Source organism: Peromyscus californicus, unplaced genomic scaffold (assembly GCF_007827085.1).
Source record: "Peromyscus californicus insignis strain IS unplaced genomic scaffold, ASM782708v3 Scaffold_4__1_contigs__length_199733344, whole genome shotgun sequence".
Taxonomy (NCBI): domain Eukaryota; kingdom Metazoa; phylum Chordata; class Mammalia; order Rodentia; family Cricetidae; genus Peromyscus; species Peromyscus californicus.
Window position 1 is genome coordinate 141,005 of NW_026294562.1, and position 25,147 is coordinate 166,151.

Sequence of the window (25,147 nt, forward strand, 5' to 3'; positions counted from 1 at the left end):
CAGGGACCAGACATAAACACAGTGCACTTACATGCACACAGGTAAAAAATCCATACTCATAAAATAAAAATAAATAAATCTTTATTTTAAAAAAATATTTTTATGTGTATACTGGGAATCAAACCTGGGTCCTCTGGAAGAGCAGTCAGAGCTCTTAACAGCCATTTCTCTGCCCCCCCCCCCAGATAAATCTCTCTTTAAAATTCCAAAATCCTCACTCAAGGACCCCTACCCAAGCCTGGTACAGAGACCCCACTGGAGGCTATTCTAGCCTCCTCCCTGGTGCTTGACACTTTGAACACCACAAGGCAGAGCTGCTCTGTTAGTCTAGAAGCCTGTAATGGATGCCACACAGGTGTCTCATATAAATTTTCAAGAGCTTTCTCTGCATGGAGCCAAGTAGACACTTGAATCATCAGAGGCAAAGAAAGTAAAATGCCTCATGCATTTTCATTTTTATCTCCGTAAAAGAGCACAATCAATTTGTCAGCATGCAATACCACTTCTTGCCAAACACCACTTATTTTAGACTAAAGTTTTCTCAGCTATACAAACACTGAACAGACACAGGCAGAACCACAAACACATGCTTCTCTTTGCCTCTTTCTGTTTTAAAAGTCCCTCATATCTCATAACTGTCTAGACCCCATAAGCTTCCTCACAGCTGGAGTACTGCTGCCTAGTTCTGTTCCTTTCTTCCCTTTGACAGTTAGCCTTGAAACAGATATTTTACTGATGGGAAACCTGAAAGAAATCTTCCTGAGTGACTTAACATGAGTGGTAACTGAGAAAAAGAAAAAAGTAATTGAGCTGATCAAAAACACGATTGTAGTTGGACATGGTTGCACATGCCTTTAATCCCAGCACTTGAGAGGCAGAGGGAGGCAGATCTCTGTGAGTTTGAGGCCAGCCTAGTCTACAGAGCTAGCTAGTTCCAGTACAGCCAAGGCTACACAAAGAAATTCTGTCTCAAAAAAGAGGTGTCCCAACAGATACAACCACTAATCTCATATTTTACATTGGTATGGACTTTTGTATATTGATTCAAATTTAAGGTTATTTTTGTTACACTGTATATATGTTTCTATTCTTGTTTAAGGTATTGTACCTATGTAGCTCATTTTAAAAGGTTTGTAAAGGTTTAGTCTTTGAAAGCTCTTTAAGGTAACAAATACAGGTTTATAGTCATCTATAACTATCAAATTTATAGTCATGTGAGGTATGTTTTCAAGGTCATACAGAGATATATTTTAGATAGGCAATCTTAAAACACTTCAAAGACCTACAGAATATGGCATTTAAAATGTTTTAATAACATAAGGCTTTTGCATGACAGTGAGACACGTCTGCTCCTGGCAGCACCAATTTACTTCAAAAAAGGATAATGGGCATTGAAGAACCTCTATATGGAATTTGCTTTCTTTATGGTAAAAGCTAGCCATTTGGGCAAGAAAGTGCCCTTGCCTTTCCTCGACTGCTGACAGTACGCTGTCCAAACTGAATCAGCAGGACACAAAGAAAAGCAACTGTCAAACTTTGCCAAGACAGAGTAGGACAGTACTTCAAAAATTCCTGTTTCACAGAAAAGTCTATCAGATATTCTAGGCCTGTAGGCCGAAGATGGATGCCCCAGCATTGCAGAGGAAACCTGGGTGACTGTCCAGGCAGCCAGATGTCCCTGTCATTTCTTTTAGTTTTAGAAGTGGCTTTGGAAGATAATAGTATAGCCTTCTGTGGTCTTTGATAGAGTTGATGACTAGATAGTCATAATTACAGTTTTCCTTAGTTATGATAAAAGGAAACTGAGGTACAGAACTTTGGACTCATCAAGATAGAATAAAAAATGGAGTATTTTCACCAAATATGCCAAATACAAAAATAGAATGGACATTGTAAATGTAATTCTTACCTGATAATTGTTCTTATTATTTATAGTTTTACTATGTTAGAGTTAAAACCTTTCCTTTTTATTTAGACAAAAATGGGGAAATGTTGTGGAATAATCTTTTTTGTACATTGTGAATGTGTGTCACTCTGATTGGTTTAATAAAAACCTGAATGGCCAATAGCTAGGCAGGATTTTCAGGGCAGAGAGAACGCTGGGAAGAAGAAGGATGGAGTCACAAGGAGTTGCCAGCCAGACACAGAGGAAGCAGGAAAGGAAAGCAGTACAGAATAAAAGTAATAACACCACAAGGCAGAAAGTAAATTAATAGAAATGGGTTAATTTAAGTTATAAGAGCTAGTTAGAAACAAACCTAAGCTATCAGTTGAGATTTCATAATTAATAAGTTTCCATGTGGCTACTTGGGAGCTGGCAGGTGAGACAGAAGACTGAGGAATTAAGGTCCTCAAATCTCTAAAAGCACATGTTCACATCAAGATGGTAGAAATGCTAGACATTTTCTTCCTTATAGAATACTATTTAGTCTTCCTTCCTGGAGGTATCCTGGACTATCTTCATTGGAAGAACATTTCATTGAGCATTACAATTTAGATGGTAGATGGTTCTGAAGTCAACAGAACTGTTTCTGGGGTATAGAACATAAATAAATACCTGAGTTCCAAGAACCTTATTTTGTTTTCCCAAGATGCCAGAATTGTGCAAGACTGTCTTGACCTGGCCGTGTTCTCAAGGGCAATACTGAGCTGGTCATCCAGAATTGACTTTATTCACAAGGGACAGGAAGCTTGGTAGTGTAGGTATACACAAGGCCACAGATGGCTGGGTGGTTTCTGACCCCCAGCTACAGCATTATTTATACACTTAAACTCAGAATTTTTACAGGGCTAATAAAGGCTTCCTAAAAATCACTATTCGTTTTAAATATTGACTGTTTCTACTTATAGCACAATGGCCTCCAATGAGCACAGAGTAGAGAGCAAGAACAGGCTATGGCCAGTACTGATACTTCCTCAAGGCAGTGCCACATTTTACTTCCTCTCTAGCTAGTGCTCCTTCAATTCTCCTCTGAGGCACTAAATATGGGTGGTTTGGGAAATCTATCTGACTGTTTGTTAATTCCCTATCATCTTCAACTTTGAACTTGGGTGGAGTGCTGGCCTGTCCTCTCGTGGCTGCCTTCTCCAGGATTAAAAGCAAGGCCCTGCTCATGGCGGATTCTTGGGAATGAAGGGGTGGATGAATATATGAATGGATGATGGTTGAAGCATGAAGAATAAGAAGGTCTCAATCATAATAAAAAAGATAAGATCTCACATATGGGCAGTTAGAGAGCAGGCAAGACTGTACACTAATGAGTATGTACAGGTGGGTGACATATGCTTATCTATGATATCCTGCCACTCACCTGCCATGAATCTCATGTTCTTCTATCCCACACATCTAGGCCCACTACAAAGTAGAAAGCACCACACAGTCCTGCTGGACTAAAGGACAGGGCAAAATCTCCACGTATCCCAGAGGGCCTGTGACTTGATGCAGGTCTTTGAGACCCTAATACCTATGTTACACCTGGAATTGTGGAACCTACCTGATCAGGAGAACCTCCCAGGAGCCTACCTTAAAAGGAAACCACTGTTCCAACCCAGAAAAAAATTGGGGCAGAAAGCCCAGAAACACAAAGCCTCCCATGGCCAGGAAGGAAACTGTTCCTAAGACTGCCAGCATCATCCATGGAGCCTGGGAACAGAGGATAGCACACAGAATTCCAGACAGAGCAGTAGAAGAAGACAAGGGTATGGGAGATAAAGAGGAAGGAAAACCTGAACATTTCCTTTTATCTCCAAGTGTTTTAGTGGGAGCTACAAAAAGAACATTTTCCACTCAGACAGGTTATAGCCTAAACTGAGAATTTGCCTACTAAATATCCTCTGAACTCCACAAAGTTTGTACCAAGCTAAGGGACCAACAAAGGAGAAGCTAGATACAGACTCAATCCCCAAGAAAGGAACACAAACTCACAGACTCAGCTTTGGTGCAGGGCTGGCCCTGTGGGAGCAAATGTGGAAAAACGGGAAGTTTTAACAAATAGTGAAGACTCCCAGCCTTTTAGGCCCTCAAGTTCCTCAGATCCCTCCCAAGCTCTCTCAATCTGTTAGTCTCCCTTAGCTCTCCCCAGGTTCCTCAGAGTCACTCATCCTTACCATCTCCCTCAGTTTCTAACAAACCCCCTTCAGCCTCCCTCCTGCAGCATCTCTAAATCTCTCTCAGCTTCCCTAACCCTCCCTCTACCTCTCATTTTCCCTCGGTCTCTTAGTTTCCCTCAGCTTCCTCCACCCTCCCTCAGTCTTGCTCAGTTTCCCTCAGAATCTCTGTCTGTTTCCCTAAGCCCCCTTCAGCCTCTCTCAGTTACTTCAGTTTCTTGTCCCCCTTAGATTTCCTCAGTCTCCCTCAGCATTCCTTTCAGTTACTAGCCAGGTTAACCCACTGTTATTTGCAGAACTTGAATCTACCCCTCATGTTGTACGAACCAAAAACTCTTGTCCCAAGAACATCACCTTCATTACACAAACACTGCAGAAACTGAAATGCTCTCAACCTGGGAACATCAACTGCCTTCAACATTCCTACCCTGTCTGAAGAGAAGAGGAAGACACTGGGAGAAGACGACAAGTGAATTTATTTATTTCCAGGTGAGATGTTGTCCCAGCTCAGGTCATCTTTGTAAGATAAAATAAAATAATTCTCCCTAGCAGTCAGGGAGTTAGCTGCCACAAATGGAATCACGCTGCTAAGGAAAGGCTCCTCAGTTTCTGTCCTGGATTGCCCCTGTCCAGCTGGCATCCTATTCCCTTCCACACTGAAGTCATAGAGGTGCTACATGGTTGGGTACATCAACCTACATTAGCTTTGCTAGGCTAGATAGAGTCCCAAGGGTCCCTTCTTGCCCTATCCACGGGAAGAAGTCAGTTCTGGGAAGACAGCTCCAGTTCATCTGAGTTACTGACTGGTGGATGGCAGATGGAATAGACCTAAAATTAACCAGATTCCCGTAAGTGCAGACACAGTCTTAATCCTAGCACATGTAATTCCTCTAGGAAGCCTTCTTGGATTGCCTCAGTCCCACCTCTGGGCTCCTGTAAAAATTTTTCTAAATAACTCTTCTGATTTCACCTCCTTGTACAATTAGGTTTCCAAAACAATGAAAGGGCATTGTTAAGGATTAAAACTATGTCCCTCTCATTCATACATCAAAGCCTTAACTCTCAATGTAATAAAATTTGGAGACAAGACTTTTGGGAGGTAATTAGCATTATTTGAGGTCATCAGGATTAGGCCCTAATCTGTTGGGTCTTGTGTCCTTATAAGAAGAGGAAGTAATAATGGGAGTCAGAGGAAAGGCCATGTGAGGATACAGTAAGAAGGTGGCTTGTCTGCAGCAAGTCAGGAAGAGGCTTCACCAGAAACTATCCCTGAAGACACTCTGATGTTAGACTTGCAGCCTCTGGAGCTGTGAGACAGTAAGTTTCTGTTGATTAAGCTACTAGTGGCATTTTGTTAGAGCAGCCCCAGCAAACTAACATAAGGTATATAGCCAAGAGTGAGCTGCAAGACTTAAGTTGGTAATCTTATGACCTCTGTTGAATCACTTGGCCTATTTCCTGATCTGTAACAGAGCTTGCTAAGTCTATCTCCCACATGACTTCCTGAGAGAACCTATGGAGGAAGAGCTCACATGAGGCTGACAAATGGGGGGTGGGGGACTAATAGGGGTTAGGCCAGAAGATGCCTAGGTTGCGTGGGAGGAGCATGAAGGCTAGGCAAGAGGTGGGCACAGTTCAATCTTGGCTCCCACTTAAGACCTAGGAGGTGTCAGTCAAATCACAAGATCAGGGCTGGTAAGAGAGCACAGTGAGTAAAGGTACTTGTTGCCAAGCCAGAGAGGACCTGAGCTTTATCCCCCAAATCCACATGATAAAAGGAGAGAATTGACTCCACAAATTGTCCTCTGACCTTTTTGCATAACACAGCAAGCACATGAATACAAACAGACATAAAATAAGTAAGAGCTCAGAGTAATGGCAAATGCCTTTAATCTCAGCACTCGAGAGGAAAAGACAGGCAGATCTCTGTGAGTTCCAGCCCAGCTTGGTCTATATAGTAAGTTCCAGGACAGACAGAGTTACATAGTGAGACCCTGTCTCAAAAACTAAATAAATAAATAAATAAATAAATAAATAAATAAATAAATAAATAAATAAATAAATAAATGTTTTTAAAAAAGAAAAGGTCACAAATCAGAGCAGTAACCCAGGCAAAATGACCTGTGCTTCCATCAGAGCAACAGAATAGGTTTCTATTCCTATGGCAACAGTCAGATGTTGAGATGAGCATATCTCAGCCACAGCCAAATATGTGTGCTCAAGGGGGGCCTCAAAACACTGTCCCTGGCCTTGTCCACTATGGCTCAGAAAAATCACTGTTCTCTAGGTACTCACATTAGGAGGTGTTGTGGAATAATCTTTTTGCACACTGTGAAGATGTGTTTTTGCCAAGGCACCTTCTGATTAGTTTAATAAAGGGCTGAATGGCCAATAGCTAGGCAGGAAGAGGTTAGGCGGGACTTCAGGGCAGAAAGAGAAGAGGGGGAGATGAATCCAGGCATGAGAGAAATGCCAGAGGACATAGAGAGGAAACAAGAGGTACAAGGTGGAAGACAGGTAAAAAGCCACGAGGCAAAACATAGATTAATATAAATGGGTTCATTTAATTTATAAGAGCTAGTGGGACAAACCTAAGCTATAGGTCGAGCTTTCATAATTAATAATAAGTCTCCATGTTGTTTTTTGTGAGCTGGCAGCCCAAAGAAAACTCTGACTACAAAGAGGTCTTTTGCTCCTTCCCCACTGCATGATGAGGAAAAAATAAATCTTTGGAAAAAGTATCCAAGACAGTACTAATTTTTCTTGATAAAAGCAACTTAGAGAGCCAGGCATGATAGTGCATGCCTATAATTTTAATGATTTGAAAGGCAGAGGCAGAAGGATCACCAAGTTCTAGGTCAGCCTAGTGTATACAGCAATTTCTAGGTTAGCCAGGATTATATAGTAGGAATCTTTCTTAACAAATAAATAAAGGCAGCATATTTCCAAGGGTATATCTGGTTGTAGATACAAGATCTCCAACTGCATGCCAGAGTAACTGCAAAGAATTTAACAGCCCAGGACAAAACAGTAACTGAAGCTGCTACTTGCTTTTCCTATATATGCATGGACTGAGGATTCCTCCTAAGACAAGTGTTTTGTCCCTGGGAATATGAAAAACTTTGCTTCTGTAGGTTAAACCCAAGGTTCTTTGAAGAGTCTGAGGAGACAGACTGTCTGAGTCTGCTCATTAAACTAAGAGCTATATGACCAGTGAAGGGACCATCATCTATGATTTGGTTTAAAGTTGGAAAAACATGAGAAGGAACAAAATGGGCAGACAAGGGGACAGCTCTGCAAGCAAAAGTTTTTGCTAATGCTTCATGATTTACATACATGCAATTCGATCAATAAAAACTTCAAATAAATAAATAAATAGCAACTAAGAAAAAAACAGGTTTATCTGGACTCACAGTTTAAGAAGAGATGCATTCCAAGAACATGGAAGTGGGCAACTGAGGCAGATAGTCACATTGCATCTCCAGTCAGGAAGCAAAGAGAGATGAACGCTGGTGCTCAACTCTCTTTCTCCTTAGAGAGACCCTAGCACATGGCATGGTGTTGCCCAATTCAGAGCAGGCCTTCCATCCTCTCTGGAAACACCCTCACAGATGTGTCAGAGTTGTATCTCCAAGAGGATTCTAAAAGCAGTCAAATGAAGAATAACCATCACAAGAGCCATCTGTGGTGATACCCAGTGTTCATATACTTCCTACTCTGAGGCCTCTCTTCTGGGTGTGATGAACCTGCTTCCCCAAGAGGACCAGGATTGCTCAACAGACACTGTCCAGCCTGGCTCAGGAAGCGGTCTCGGTACTTCATCCAAAATCTAGTGTTGCCCATCTACTCTCACACAGCTGGCTGATGGTTACCTGGACTTAGATCTCTGCAGTGTGGCCAAGGCAACAAGAATCCAAACTGATGCCTTCCATGAGGCTCAAGGATTTTGGAGGCATCCAGCAAGGCAGGCAGGATTAGTAGCCACAGCCTATCTAAATATCTCCCTGACACTAAGTGCCAAATTGCACGGCCAGACACTGTTGTGAGATGCCTGATGATGGTGTCTCAGCCTCTGCCTCCCAAGGGACAGATCTGCAGACTTGACACAGGTCCCCTTGGAGGTTCATCCAGGTAGAACCAAATTAGTTTCCAGCTCAAGGAAATATGTCCAGAGCAAAGCAATAGCTTCCACAGCAGAAGGCCACAGCCCACACTGCCTTCTTTTGGGCAATTTATCTTTGGAGTACAAATAGGGTTAACCAGTATTTATGGTCAAATAACTATGTCTTACCCAGTCCTGCTGTGCCATTTAAAATGGCAAAATACCACCTTCTAGATCAGTCTCTGACCTTTGAGAGGGTGAGGGGTCTGGCATCACTTTACCACTGAAGGCTCTAGGTGGCCCTGGCCCCTACCACATACTATTCTTGGGTGGGCATGATTGCTTTCTGTCCTCTCTGACAGTGAGGAACCTATCAGATAGCTCAGCATTTGCAGGGGGATTAAGAGAAGCTTGGCAGAACATATTTTGGTAAAGTAACCTTTTGTCAACTTTCAGAAGAGTTCTTGTATGAGAAGGTAAATCTCCCTACAGACTCTGCTGGAAACCTGACCGAAAGTTACATACTTTTAAAAAAAATTATTTATTTGTTTATTATATATTTTGAGGGGGAAAGGGGTACAGGTGCCATAGTATGTGTGTAGAGGTTAGAGGATAACTTGTAGGGGCCCCATCTCACCAGTCCTCACTTATGATTCATTATTTCCATCTCTGTACATCTCGGGCTGCATTCTAACACATTCTAGCTTATTTATTTTAATACAATTTACACTTTCCTAATTTTTTCATATAACAATATGAATCTGCTATTTAACATATTTTTACTTCAATTTGTTAAATTTTCATTTTGAAAATTTTGAGTTTTTTTATTCTTCAAATACACTTTGTTCTTTGTTAATACCTCTGTCTCACTCAGTTTTTCAAGTCTCTCTTACACTTACTTTAATTTTTTCTTTATTTTTAAATGTATGTATGTGTGTGTGTCTGCATGGATATGCACACATGAGTACAGCACCCCTGGAGGCCAGAGAGAGTTGGATCACCTGGACTAGAGCAGCAGGCTGTTGTGACCACCTGACATGAGCGCCAGGAATCAAAACTGGATCCTCTGAAACATCATTTGCTCTTAGCCATTGAGCCATCCCGCTAACCCTCTCTTACCCTTCTTGATATATCATACGTTCTTTATGAAGGGATGTCCCCTCCCTTTGGATCTGACGAGGGGCTCATCACTACTCCAACTAACAGAACATGTGATTCCTGTGACTTCAGAGGCTAGGCCACAAAGCAGGTCTAGTTTTTGTCTCTTGGAATGCTCCTTTGTAATCAACTACCATGTAGGCAAAGCCTAGGACACATGGTAAGACCACATGGCGAAGTACAGAAGATCTACGAACAGTCAGATGTGCAAGTGAATTAGACTTTCAGTTCTTGGCTTTACAATCTTAAAACTGAGATTTCAAACACTATGGAGGGGAAATTAAACATTTGGACTTTCCTGTTTTAATTCCCAATCCAAAGACTGAAAATACAAAGGGTTGCTTTATATCTTCCCATCATTCAGGTATAGTAACTGGAATGCTCCCTAGTATATCTACATAACTTAGTTCTGGCAGATAGCATTGTTTAAATAAATACTATACTAGCTGGTTTTGTGCGTCAACTTGACACAAGGTAGAGTCATCAGAGAGGAAGGAGCCTCAGTTGAGGAAATGCCTCCATGAGAAACAGCTGACATTTTCTCAATTAGTGATCACCATGGTAGTGCCATCCCTGGACTGGTGGTTCTAGGTTCTATAAGAAAAGCAGGCTGAGCAAGCCAGGGGAAGCAAGCCAGTAAACAGCACCCCTCCATGGCCTCTGCATCAGCTCCTTCCTCCAGGATATTGCCCTGTTTGAGTTCCTGCCCTTGACTTCCTTCATTGGTGAACAGCAATGTGGAATTGTAAGCCAAACAAACCCTTTCCTCACCAACTTGCTTTTTAGTCATGGTGTTTCATCACAGCAATAAAAACCCTAACTGAGACAAATACTGTTGGCTTTGTGAAGTATATTAGTAACATATTATTCTCCTATAATCTATAGCTGCCTCTTCAAAAAAGTCCCATGATCATCCCAAGACAATCTCAGTCCACAGTTTAACAAAGGATCATTCTCTTGCTTGCCAGTGAATGAAAGTTCCCCCTAGTTCTAAGAGGGCAGACTTCTGCCCTCCCAGCTCCTCAGATAGCTGGGGGATTGGTCAACCCTGCTTCTTGTCCTCAGGAATCCACTCTCAATGAAAATAAGCCACTCTTCTCTTAGTTTTCCAACCTAATACTGTTCTTGACTGGGTAGCTGCCATTTTGTTTTTTTCATAAACCAGGTACTTCTAGGCCAGTGGTTCTCAACCTGTGGGTTGCAACCGCTGGGGTCAAATGATCCTTTCACAGGGGTCACCTAAGACTGCCTGCATATCAGATATTTACATTGCAATTCATAACAGTAGCAAAATACAATTATGAGGTAGCAACAAAAATAATTTTATGGTTGGGGGTCACCACCACATGAGGAACTAACTGTATTAAGCAGTCACAGCATTAGGAAGGTTGAGAACCACTATTCTAGGACAAAAGAAATGCGGAAGAAAGAGCATCTGTATCATTAATCTAAAATTAAAGCTAAACACAGATTCCACTGTTAGAAATAGATGTCCACTGATAGGAACAGGTAACACAGCACCCCAGCATCCATGAATCTCTGAGAATCTCAGGCTGGCTGGCCAGTGTGCCATCACACCCAGCTTCTGTACATGGATTCTGGGATAGAATGCAGGTCCTTATGCTTATGCAACAAATATTTTTGCAAGCTGTGCTATCTCCCCAGTTCCCACTGACTGCTTTCTGAAGTATGTCACACCTCCCTCACCCTATCATCACCTAACCTTCACTGCCAAGAGCCAAGCTGGACCTGCTAAATCCAAGGTAAAGGTGGGCTGATCACAAGAAAATCAAGACAGGCTTTCTATTTCTAAATCAGAACATCAACAGTTGCCAAAGGGAGGCTCTGCAGGACTTGCCTTAATGGTAAATGAACCTGCTGTAATTAGCATATTAATAGCATTTGATTTCTAACGCCCCAAGAAATATCTTTCCAACCTCCTTACCAAAATGCCCTGAGGTAATCACAGAACAAAGAGCGTAGGAGGAAACTGTCTGTGTGGGCTTCCCATTCCCCACCCCCTTCAGGAGCTTCTTCCCATCCAAACTTCTCCTAGCATTCTTCATACAGACCAATACCCTGACTCTCTCCAAGTGGAAAGAGCTAATTTCAGACCCCCGTGAAAACATTCTAGAAGAGGCTTTCTATGAGCAAGCTTTGATATGTGGACTAGTCAGGCTCCAGAACAAGGCTGGTAGTTCTGAGGATCAATCAATATTAAGAACTCTCTGGCCAGGCAGTGGTGACACACACCTTTGATCCCAGCACTCAGGAGGCAGAGGCAGGCAGATCACTGAGTTCAAGGACACCCAGGGCTACACAGAGGAACCCTGTCTGGGGTAGGGGGCAGGTAAGAACTCTCTGAACTTAGCATTGCTGACAGCTAGCCAGCATGAACTCCTGAGAGATGAGAAGCAGAGTGAACCCAGGCCTTAGCACATCAGGAGAGGGAGAGAGTCCTCTACCAAAGTCCCACATCTGTCATGGGCTGCATAGGACACCTTCCCACTCAAGACAGGGTTCTATGAGAGTAGGTGGCAGCTGGCCCAGGGTGCAGGTGAGAGGCTGGCTCTAAGCCCTGCTTGTGCTACTCTAGAGGGTGGCATCTGGGAAGCTGGACTGATTTTGATCCAAGAGTGTCTCTGGTCTTCTCAGGGGGCTGATGACATGTTGGCTATAGCTATATGTCCTAGTTAAACACAAAAACCCACCTAAAGAAACAAAAGCAGACACATGAGCTCAATGGAGCCAGTCCTAGTTCCCAGGAGACTTTTCCTCTCCACCTGACTGCTGGGTCCTTTGGTAGCCACTCCACAAAAAGCACTTTAAGGGCAGGTCTTTTGCTTTCAGCACTCACATTCCTGTGTGGACAGACTCCCTAACAATCAGGTGGCCAGTGAACTGAAAAGATGCGTGACCAACTCCAGAAAAACTCTCACAGTGGCTTCTTGTTGAAATAACTATGAAGGTATCTTTTTTCTTTTTCCCTTTTTTCTACTTCCTTGAAACAATGTGGTAGCTGGAGCTGCAACAGCCAATTTAGACCAGGAGACATGCTGTAGAGCAGAGACACAGGGGCCTGGGTCCCTAATGACACAGAAGAGGCAACCAACAGTTTAACTGGAGACATCATTTATATGAGAAGAGAAGAGTTTAAGACACTCACACTCAAATTATTCAACCAATAGGCATAATCATGTGTTGTCTTAGGGTTTCTATTGCTGTTAAGAGACACCATGATCACAGCAACTCTTATAAAGGAAAACATTTAACTGAGGTGGCAGCTTACAGTTCAGAGGTTCAGGCCATTATCATCATGGCAGGGAGCATGATGGCACGTAGGCAGACATGGTGCTGGCTACATCTTGATCAGAAGACAACAGGAAATAGTCTGAGTATCACACTGAGTGAAGCTTGAGCATATATGAGACCTCAAAGCTCGCCTCCAAAGTGACACACTTCCTCCAAGGCCATATGTACTCCAACAAAGCCATTCCTGCCAATAGTGCCACTCCCTCTGGAAGGCATTTTCTTTCAAACCACCACATGTTTGGATCCAGAGAACATTCTATGTTACCCTCAAACATCTCTTACTACATCCTACCATTCACCTACAGTCACTTCACCCAAGAAACTTACCAGGATTATATCCTAGGATAGAAAGAATCATTTCTTTGATTGATGCAATGTGGCATAGTGGTTAAGAGTTTAGGATCAGGCATTAGGCAGGCCTGTCTTCAATCCAAGTTCTCTCAGTTAATAATCACATTACACCAGGAAAATCATGTCACATCTACGAGCCTCAGTTTCCTTAGCTCAGCTCACAGTAGGGATGGCTCAAGATTTCATGAGGATTAGATGATAACACAAGTGAAGATCTCACCCACATGAGACACACCTGAACATCTTTTCCAGACATCAGCCACACATGAGCCATTTATCAAAATCAAAACATGCAACTGTGGCAACTGTCACACTATGGTCATGTCCTACATTGAAAGATTCTAGCATTGACACACAGAGTGGTCCCTAGGATCACACTGCCAAATGGCATGTAAGTCTTCTCAGTTTGTGAGAGCATACTCTTTCTTTGCAGAGTGATGAGATTGGCTAAAGAACTTGTCTCTTGTTAAACAACCTGAAATGGTACTGATTTGGTATCTTTCTTTATTTTGGGTTTTAATCAAGACCCCTTATACCTTTCAACTTAGCCTTTCTCAGCTGTAACATACAGGGCTTATGCTGCAGTTGTGATTTGCTTTTTTACAGCATACATTAAAACAAATGGATAATACATTCAGTCACTACTAAACCACCCCAAGCCATCTCACACCCCAAGAGGTATGGCTGCCACCCCTATAGTTCTGACATGGGCACTGAGTAGGAAACTGTACAAATTCCATCACTTATCTCTGTGAATATCCTAGACGCAGGAACACAAGGAGCACACTAAACACTAGTTAGTACTTGAATGTCACTGCCTAGCCATATTATAGACCTGGACAGAAGACCCAGCATAATTCCATTCCAGACTGCCCAAATTCTTCCACTAATCAAAAATTACATGCTAAGAGTCTAGAGATAGTTCAATCACCAAAATTCATGTTTAAAAAAAAATGCTGGGTGTGGATGGCATATGCTTATAATCCCAGAACTAGAGAGGTAGAGACAGGATTGCTGGGGCACACTGACCAGTTGACCTACCCTAAACCATGAATTCCAGCCAGTGAGAGGTTCTGACTTAAAAAAAAAATTTAAATAAAAAAATTTAAAAAAGGAGAGCTCCTAAAGTTCCTAAGCATGTCTTTCGGCCTCCACATTTACATTAACATGTGCATATATGAATATACAAACACGTGTACACACACAAAATCACATGCTAGAAGTGAACTATCTATGGAGGAATCTGTAATTGTTTCTACAAATGCATCTGCGAAACCCAAATGGCTTTTGCTGTGATGAGATTTGATTCATTTCATGGCTTCCTGGCAAAGCCAGTGAAACCCAGCAGGGAATTCACAAAACAAGGATTCTTTTCTCAGCCAAACAAAGAAAACCTTCAGAAAGCATTCTGCACCACATGGGCAGCTAAAAATGTTTGTCGGCAGTATTTCCATCAGGTAGCATGTTCCTTACGTACAGTTGTGGTGACTCTCTGAAAGTGGCAAAGCTCAAATAAAATGTAATCTGTGACAAGGATGCTGTGGCTAGCTTCTGTGTCAGAGCCACTTTTGAGCAATGGAATCATTTTGATGAAAAATATGGGCTTTGCCCATTAAGAAGCAACCATGTAAAATGGTTTTTGGCATTTATTAAATGTTTGATTTGGCAAATTCATACCAGTTCAGACCAGAAAGCAACTCACTTCTCCGAGAACACAACCTCATCTTCCTGTGCCCAAATGTGGGGTTGAAATAATTAGGCAGGTGTGTAGGTGGCAACTGCTAGGGAGCAGAGACTTGGAGGCCTACATGCAAATGGAGTCTGACCTAGGCAGGAGGCCCAAAAGGCAGGAAAAGGCTGTACCCTTCAGCTTGCCTGGGTTTGCAAATCTCTCAATTGGCTCAATTGGCAATTGAGGCAAAATTTCAGAGCCTCATTTGTGAAAACAAGAGTGAAAAAACCACCTACCAGTCTCAATAGGTAAGTGTGACTCAGTGGTCAAGTGTCTGCACAGCACGTATCTTGCAAGACCCTGGGAGACAGACAGGAAGGACTACTATGCTCACCCATGGAACCTCATTCTGGTCCTCCCTCATGGAGAAAAAATGAGGGGGGACTAAGGCAGAAATGGTCATGTACCCTAAGCAGGCAAACTTAGGGAACAAATGAGGTTCCTTGTCTTTTTCTGCTCAGCAGTCTCTGCCTCCCAGGGAAAGTTTAGGTCCTAGGAGGAAAGACCTTCCTTAGTGATGACTGCTAGGCCTCCTTGTCCAGTAAGGAAGTGCTGTGGGATGGTCTGTATAGCAAATGTGTTGCTCTGATTGGTTAGTAAATAAAACACTGATTGGCCAGTAGTCAGGCAGGAGGAAATATAGGCGGGACAAGGAGGAGAATAATTCTGGGAAGTGGAAGGCTGAGTCAGAGACACTGCCAGCCGCCGCCATGACTAGCAGCATGTGAAGATGCCGGTAAGCCATGAGCCACATGGCAAGGTATAGATTTATAGAAATGGATTAATTTAAGATATAAGAACAGTTAGCAAGAAGCCTGCCACGGCCATATAGTTTGTAAGCAATATAAGTCTCTGTGTTTACTTGGTTGGGTCTGAGCAGCTGTGGGACTGGCGCGTGTCAGAGATTTGTCCTGACTGTGGGCCAGGCAGGAAAACTCTAGTTACAAGGAAGGGTGTAAAAAGATCAGAGTGGTCTAGTTGAAGATAAACAGCTAGGAAGCAGAGACTATAGATATTTGGAAAATCTCCAAGTATGTCTAACCCATGGCCTGTGGGATCTATAGAAGACACTATCATATAAAAATGTCTAAAGATTGGCTCTCCCAGGCCTTCCACAATGCCCCACTGCCCTCCCTTGCTGACATTCTGGAGTATGAGTCATTTATCCTCATACCTGTACAAGTGGAAGGGACCCAAAGCAGGCAGCAACTTGCCTTCAGCACACCCGGTATAGTGATGGTCATGTGAATGCATGCAAGTGTGCACAGATACAGACACACACACAGAGGCATATATATGCCATACTGGCATACCACACAATACTCACTGGGGGAACATGAATACCAGGTTGAAGAGGTCAATCTGTTTCATATCACTCTATAGACTCTTATAGAAGGGGAGGAGTAACACATAACACAAACCACTTGGGTGCCACTTTTCACCTCAGCTCCCAGTGCTGAGTAGTCAACCAAACTGGTCTGAAACATAACCAGATGGAATGCAGATAGGGTATGTGGGAAAGGAACCACAGCCATTGGACTTAGTATGCTAGGAGTTTCCACTTTAACAACTTCTGAGAGAAGTAAAAAACTTTCTGAATATAGCCTGGCGGTGGTGGCACACGCCTTTAATCCCAGCACTCGGGAGGCACAGCCAGGTGGATCTCTGTGAGTTCGAGGCCAGCCTGGTCTACAGAGTGAGATCCAGGAAAGGTGCAAAGCTACAGAGAAACCCTGTCTCAAAAAACCAGAAAAAAAAAAATAAAAAAAATAAAAAAACCAAAACAAAAACAAAAAAAAACCTTTCTGAATATAAGGACAGTGAGAAACAGAAGAAAAGAAAGGGGGTACAGCTACGGGCTGGGACACAGCTCAGCAGTTAAGTGCTTGGTATGAAAGTGTAAGAACTGTTGTTCAGATCCCTATAAACCCATGTAAATGCCTAGTGGGTATGGTGGCCCACTTAGGGGGTGATAGGAAAACTCATATTCCCCATAAGATCTTCCAGCAGGGCCCAGGAATGAGCCTGTCCTCTCTGGTAACATTCAAGTGGTCAAAAGGTGGCAAAAGACATCACAGTTTGACTCTCCAGTCCACATGATTCAAGCCTTAGAAGTGGGAGACGGGATCCCCAAGGCAGGCTGGCAGGCTCTGGGTTTGATTAAGAGATCTTGCCTCAGTGAATAAGGTGGGAGAGTGATGAAGATCAATTCCCAACATTAACCTTGGGCCTCCACATGTATGCACACACACACACACACACACACACACACACACACACACACACACACACATATATGTATATATATATATATATATATACCTACACCCATTCATATGTGCACCCTCACACATTCAAAAATCATGCATATACACATGCACAATGCAATACACACACACATTAAAAAAAAGAGAGAAAGAAAGGGAAGGAGGGAGGGAAGGAAGAAGAAAAAAGCAATTACAAACAGAAGGCCAATGGAGAGGCTACTGTACCAGTCTTGGCAGGTTGGCAAGTATGAAGACAATGAGATAGAAAATAGAGTAGAGACCCAATCAACGGTGACAGGGATGCTGAGGTTTCTACCTGGTGAGGCTGGTAGAACCACTGTGGGAGACAGGAATCCAAGAGGGTTCCTATTAGGAGGTAAATGGTAAGTTCATACACCAGTGGGTAAAATGAGGCTAAGAGCCATATCTCTCTTGATTAGATGGTGACAAAGGGCACCTCCAGCTCCAGAAGAAAGAATCTTGTGGCTGGCCAGTCAACGGGACCATGAGAAGTGAGGTGCCTCCTCTGTACCTCACACTTACCTGATTCCTATCAGGTGGGGTTTATAAAAATGCCTCACCATGCAGGCCTCACCTGGAGTAGCCTTGGGCCAAACTCATGGGTGAGGTAGCAAAGACAACAGACAGTATGACATCCGTGCCCATCTGCCATCTTCCAAGAAGCCCTTCAGGGAAAAAAGAGTGAGAGGACAAACAGCAGGGAAGGGAGAAGCCAGTCCTAGAAAGGACAGGGAAGAGACAGGTGGGCAGCAGGAACAGCTGTTAGCCTGGAGACTTCTGGCAGGTGGTGCCACAGGCATCCTGTGACTGGTGTCATCTTCACTATCCTGACTGCAGGAGGGAAGCAGCTCTAGCTCTACCTCCTATATTGCCCCCTGAACCTTAGGGTTAGTGTCATCAGAAGTGGAAAACTTGTGGTCCTGTCTATATAAAGGAATTATGTCCCTTCCTCCCAGGCACACAGTAGGCCAATCATAAATATCCAGAAAGGAAGTGAATGAATCTCTCATAGTCCTGAAAGTCAAGCCTGCTTTGCTCAAAGCACTATCTACTCTCACCCCAAGAGTAGTTTCAAAAGCTACCAGAGCTGAGCTAATCTTTCAGGATGGAGGCACAGATGATGCCTGTGGCCTGATTCAGTCTCTCTTTAATCTACTTGGTTTTCTGCATCAAGTCCACCAAAGCAGCATGGATAATGACCTCCCAGTTTGCCCAAGGCTGTCCACATCCATAGAGAAATCACAGCCAACATGGAGCTGAGTTTGCTTTGGGCTATATTTGAACATAGGCCTTGCTTTTGCAGAGCTCTGCCAACTCAGCAACTTACTATTTCTCTGAATCTCTAGTCCTTATCCCTGAGGCAGAACTAGAAAATGGCCTCAGACCCATGGAGTTTTACAGTGATTAGAGAGGGTATGTCCATCAGAATCACACCGTTAGATGATGGTGACTATGCTGAACTACTGACCTAGCAGTTTCCTGTCCTCTCATCTGTTCAACTAGCATCCTCACAGGTCTCTGATCCTTTCCCTTCCTATTCCTCTGATTCTTTGTATTGAGACTGTACATCTACCTGCCTTACTACCCATGTTGTGACCCAGTATCAAGTATCTTTTCTACTCATCTTCCCAACCTGGGATAGCTCCACCATGCTTAGAGTAAAAGTTGACTACAGGCCAGTGGATAAGACTGGCTATCACCTTCATGTGTGTAGTAGATGAGGAGCCTCCCAACTGGAGGCAAGAGGGTGATGAGATGAGATGGGCTTAGAGATACCATCTAGGACCTCCCAGTCTGTTGAGTTAGTAAATGGAGATCTGAGGAGCCAAATGAGCTGAGGGAAAGGGTTCCATTCAGGTTACATAAAGAGGAAGAATGTCACCTGATTTAGGTTTCCAGGAGCCACTGCTGAAAGCCAGACCCTCCCAACATGGTAAGTCCCTGGGTCCCTGGAATGAAGGAAGGGCTTAACAGATCAATCAATCAATCAATAACTGGGGCTCAAACTTTACAGCAAGATTTGGCCACTTAGCAACCAAGTGGAGCAAGGAACATAGCTCTTTGTTGAACAGCATGGTTTACCAAGACAGTAACCATAATAGTGAAGTGGAGGATGAAACTGGCCATGCCTGGACCTAGTCTTCCTCTCTGGTGGTGTCATTTAATTCTCCCAACACTCCTAGACCCATTTGTCAGAGAAGCAGAGAAGATAGGTTCAGGGAAGTTTAATCACTTGCTTAGTCATAGTCAGTGAAGAATAGAGCCTGTTGCAAACCCCAGCCTCCTGCCACTACAGCCCCTGTTCCTTGCTGCCTCCACTCAGTCTCATTGCTCAGGCCTGGCTCAGTGGCTCATTCCTTTTCTCCCCAAAACCTGCCTAATGAGTCAGGGCAGTGTCTCCCCTGTAGGAGAGGGAGGGCCATTCTGTGATGCTCCAAGCAGGGGTTCCCCCAAAGACCTCAAATTAACAACATCCAGCACCCTAGCTGTGCTGGTAGAGTGTCCCTTCCTCCGACTCACCCACGCCTCCCCTTGAGGCTTGTTGAAGCCCAGAACTAGACAAGTGCCCTGAGCAAGAAGTACAACTGAACATGTCTCCCTAGGACCATTTCTGACAAAAGTAGCTACTTCAGAGCAACAGTTTCTCTCAGCCCACTTTTCCAGGTCTTTTGAAAAAACAGAGAACGAAAAACAAGATCCCTCAGCAATCAGCTCAGGACCAGGCGGGGGTAAATAATTTTTCCCTCTCTGGAGGAGAACAAAGATGTCCAAGTAAGTAGGAAAAAAGCAGAATTCTGTGTTGGGGAGCTGGCTCAGCTGGTAAAGGTGCTTGCTGCACACCCTTGGTGACTTGAGTTCAATCCTTAGAACCCAAGTAAAGGTAAAAGAAAGAACTGATTCCACAACATTATCCTCTGACTCTCTCCCACACACATCTGACCAGGCATGTAAAGAATGCTGAGGCAAAAGGATTACAGATTCAAGACCTGTTTGGGTGACAGTGTGAGTTTAAGACCAGCCTGGGCAATTTGATAAGAGTCTGTCTTATAAGTAGAGCATTTACTTAGCATGAATAAGGCCCTGCACCACTGAAAAAAGGTAAAATACAATGAAATAAAAACAAATATCTGGCTTCTGGGCCAGAAGACAGGACGGTTGGAGTGGGCTGTTCCCTCCCCTTTCACAGTACAACTAGGGGTTATTGCTTTGGCAATTTTAAATTTCTTCTTTTTAAATTGTTTTGAAATTTCATCCATAGATATATGTTTTAACATGTGTGTGTGTGGGGGGGGGGTGCCATGCATACGTATAGGCACATGCATGTCACGGAACAATGGAAGTCAGGACTTTTGGGTTCTGATTGAGGAAGGGTCTTTTTTGTTTCTGCTGCTGCACTGTATACTCCAGGCTAACTGGCCGTGTGCTTAAGGACCTTTCTCCTGGCTCTGATTTCCATCTCCCGTAGGAGTTCAGGGATTGCAGGTACATGCCAACTCATCCAGATTTCTCACGGGTTCTAGAGATTAAACTCATGTTGTTAGGATTGAGCAGCTAGCACTCTTACCCACTGAACTCCAGCTCATGCTCAGTTTTATTTATTTATTTTAATAATGAGAAAAAGTATTAAAAGATCATTCAAAAGTCATTTTAAAAGAGAACACAAGAGCCAGGCAGAGATGGTGCACGCCTTTAATCCCAGCACTCGAGAGGCAGAGGTAGGTGGATCTTTGTGAGTTTGAGGCCAGCCTGGTCTACAGAGCGAGATCCAGGAAAGGCGCAAAGCTACACAGAGAAACTATCTCAAAAAACCAAAAAAAAAAAAAAAAAAAGAGAGAGAGAGAGAGAACACAAGAATGGCACAACTTAGAAACAACAAACAATTTTAAAACAACACTCGAGCTGTCTGGAGAGGGCTCCAGTTAGCAGCTAGTAGGTACCCACAGCTTTTTAGGGGATCATCTGGTGGTTGATGTATTTCAATTTTAATTTCAGAAGTTCCTGCATGCCCCAAATACTTATCTGCCCACCCTTTTTCTTGCCACCTTCCTCCTGGCTGCAAGCTTAGGGTGTTCGGAACAACGGGTGCTTAATTCGCTTAGGCAGATGCTGTAAAGGTATTGCCATACACATGGCCCTGGGAAATAAATTCCACAAATAGAATCTGGGCAGAGACCATTAAAAGTGTTGGTCCAACATCACTTTATAGGGCAGAATACTGACATGTTCAGGCCACTACAAGTCGGCTGGCCCTTGGTATTGGTCTGAGGTCCCTGCTGATGCATAAACCAGCTTGTTTTCCCCCATTTTCAGTGCTTAGCCCTAAAGCACACAGAAGGCCCTTCTCCTACCTGCTAACTGCGGGGATGGGGGTGGAAATTGGATGGACAGAGGCTAGTCACATGTCATCTGCTTCTTACACTCTATCCCTGGTCAGGTTAACAGTGCCTGCAGATACAAGTGTGAAGGTGGACACAGAACATTCCAGAGGAGGTAAGGGCAGCAGAGAGAATGTTGTACAGAGTGCTCTGGTACAGTTTAATGTATTTTAGCCTTCAAAAAGACAGCACTAAGGGCCAGGGATGCAGTTCAATGGTATAGTATTTGCCTAGCTTCCACAAGGCCTTGGGTTACAACCTAAGCACCACAAGGGAAAATAAAATCAGTGTGGCTTCTCAACATCAGGCAGAAGACTGAAATGCTACAGTGAAATGCAAAGACTTCATCTGAACACTGTAATGGCCAAAACTAGGGCTGGGAGTGGAGAAGGGTCCTCAAGACAACTCAGTCAATAAGGGTACTTTATCACCAAGCCTATACCTGAGTCCAATCCTTGAGACCAAAAGATGGAAGAGAACCCATTCCTCAAGATGTCCTAACCTACACACACACACACACACACACACACACACACACACGCACGCACGCACGCACGCACACACACACACACACACACACACACACACACACATACCATTTATGGCCAAGGACTTACTTTCAAGAAAACTTGAAGAATACACACACAAGATATAAGTAATAAGGAGGAAAAGGAGGGGGGCATCTGGCTAATGTTGGGTTGTAGGTAATAGGCAAGTTCTCAGTACTCCACTGATGTAGTCACCCACCTATAGAAGAGCTACTGTGAGAACATGGACACTGTGCTTTGCTCATTAATATGTTCCCACTGACACCTAATAAATATAACAAATGGTGAAAGGTTTTAATGACAAGAAAAACAGTTTTATATCATGTAAGAAAAAAGATGAGAAACAAGAGCTGGGGTATGGAGTAGAATGCTTATCTTGTAAGCATGAGTTTGATATGCTATACCCCATGTTTTTGTTTTTGTTTTTAAAAAGCCAGGGGTGGTGGTATGTGCTTATAATCAGAGAGTTGGAGAGGAAAGACAGGAAGATATCTGGGCTTGCTAAAGGGAGATGGTGGAGGAGCCAGAACAGCTGAGGGTATCCTCTGACCTCCATATGCACAGTTACACATACACAAAAAATGCATATACACATACCCAAAAAAGGAGCAGGGTGGGAAGAGAAATGAAAAAAGAAAAGTAATACACAGAAAATAGTGTGCAGGTATAGCTCAGTGTCAGGACTCATGCAGGAGGCCCTTGTCAGTCTCAAGTACTACAATGGAGGAATAAGTAAACCAAACTGTGTGTAGGAGAAACATTAGAAAATAGAAAACATTACTTAAAAGTCTTAACTATGAGCCCTGCAGTGGTGGCACACACTTTAAGCCCGGCACTCGGGAGCCAGAGGCAGGCAGATCTCTGAGTTCAGGACCAGCCTACTCTACAGAGCAAGTTCTAGGACAGTCAGAGCTACACAGAGAAACCCTGTCTCCAAAAACAAATAAAAGAGTCTTAACTACAGCTAGACAGACCTGAGTGGTGAGTTTAATGGTTTTGAGCAAAGTAACTTACCAGTTGCTATCACTGAAACAACAACGAAATGAGGAACTGAGAAAGCACCATGCAACATGGTTGGGGAAATAATCCTCCCATAGATGTTACTGTAGTCCTGTGAGGACATATCAGCCTGGGCCTGCAAGGAGGAGGAAGGCGCCACCTTAGACTACAGAACCAAGCTCTTTCAGACTCTCTTCCTTGAACCCCATAGGTCCCAAGAGAAGGTATGGTGTGGTTCAATTGAGCCTTCTCAAGAAGATAGGTTGGAGTCTTAGCTCCCAGTAACACAAGACGTACTCCTATTTGTAAAAAGGGGTGCATGGAAGTAATGGGTTTTAAATGCAGTCATTAGGATAGACCCTGAGCCAAAAAGATTGGCACATTTATAGACTACTGGCAATGGTCGAGAGAGTGCCTGAGCTGACCTGCTCTGGTGTCATGATAGAATTCTCATCCAGTGTCTGATGGAAGCAGATGCAGAGATCCACGACTAAGCCCCAGGTGGAGCTCCAGGAGTCCAATCGGCAAGAGAAAGGAGGGATTGTATGAGTGAGAGATGTTGAGACCATGGTTGGAAGAAGCACAGGGACAAATAGCCAAACTAGTGGAAGCACATGAACTGTGAACTAATGGTGGAGGAACCACCATGGAACTGGAACAGGCCCTCTGGAAAAGTGAGACAGTTAATTAGCTTGAACTGTTTGGGAGGCCCCCAGAAAGTGGAGCCAGGACCTGTCCTGGGTGCATGGGCTGACTTTTTGGAGCCTGGGGCCTATGCTGGGACACTTTGCTCAGCCTTGGTGTAGGGAGGAGGGGACTCAACCTGCCTTGGCTGAGTCTACCAGGCTCGGCTGACTCCCCAGGGGAGGCCTTGCTTTAGAGGAGGTGGGAGTGGGGGGGTGGGAGTTGGGGGGGAGGGCTGGGGGTTGGGAGGAGGGAAGGGGGGGAATCCGTGGCTGATATGTGAAATTAAGTTAATTATTAAATAAAAATTCTATAAAAAAAAAAAGAGAAAAGGGACACTTGAAGACTCACACACCTATGCAGATGAAGAGGCAGAGATGGGGGAAACATCTATAAGGTAGCACAAAAGTCAGCAAACTGCAAGAAGCTTGGAGAGGAATGTTTATAGGGAGGACCCAGCCCTGATGACACTGTGAACTTGAATTCCCATCCTTCAGAACCCTGAGGTGATAAATGCTGTCTTATAAGCTGGGCAGTGTGCAATGCTTTGTTACACCATTTCTGGAAAACAGTGTGAGAAATTTCCCTCAAAGTTACCTTAGCAAGTCACTTGTCTCTCTAGGATTCAGTTTACCTTTCTAGAAAATAAACAGTGGAGTTTCAAATTTGGTTTTAGTTTTAACCCTGATATAAAGTTTTATATAGAAACCCAAATATAGAAAGTAACAAAGGCCTGGTCAGGTAAACACCTGGCAATACCCACATGCTTCCTACAGAATAGCCCCTGAAAACCCTAAGTCCAGATCTAGAAACCCCTGCCAGCACTCCATCCCAAGAATTGCCAAAGCAGAAACCCACTGACCAATAGCACAAAGCATCTTATGAATGCTGAGCCCAGGCTGTTCCTCGAAGAGCTTCAAGCCTGTCAGGAAGGTTGTAAAGACCTGGAACCCAGAGCTGATCCACCTTCACCCTCACAGTGTGCCAGCTGCACACGGGTCACCTGACCTACCACATCTAAAATTATCTTGCCTTCTGAAGACAAGCAGATGCTGTGCTTTATCGAGCATGGTTAAGTGGCAGAACAAGAGGCATGATGTGCCCTTATCACCCAAGGTCGGCAGTGACGTCCACAGACATTTGATTACCCTGGTAATGAAATCAAGAGGTCACTGCCAGTCTGACAGGCACTGGGTCACAAGGACAAGCAAGACTCATGTGATTGTCCCCTCTGGCCTAGAAACCCTTCTGGGAGCACAGTCACCAAGGAGAAAAGTAATAATTCTCTACAGCAACTGTGGAATCCAGTCTTCATTCACTGAGTGATTTGGGGTTTTGAGGGGACTTTTGTTGTTTTATTTTGTTGGCTTGTTTATTTTTTTTCCTTCTTTTTCTTAAAAAAAACTTTTTATATTAACTTATTATGTATATAAACGTTTTGCCTGCATGTATGTCTGTTTACCACATGCACACCAGATGCCCAAGGAAGC

General features: G+C 43.7%; 1 protein-coding gene and 1 non-coding gene across 9 annotated transcripts in view; one reads left to right on the forward strand and one right to left on the reverse strand.

Moving 5' to 3' along the window:
* Positions 1 to 25,147, reverse strand: part of Grk5 (G protein-coupled receptor kinase 5) — a 221,444-nt gene that overhangs the window by 88,074 nt on the left and 108,223 nt on the right. The window lies entirely within an intron of this gene.
* On the forward strand, positions 7,043 to 7,171 carry LOC128095837 (small nucleolar RNA SNORA44). The gene has a single exon (XR_008213435.1). It is a non-coding gene; the product is annotated as a small nucleolar RNA SNORA44 (small nucleolar RNA).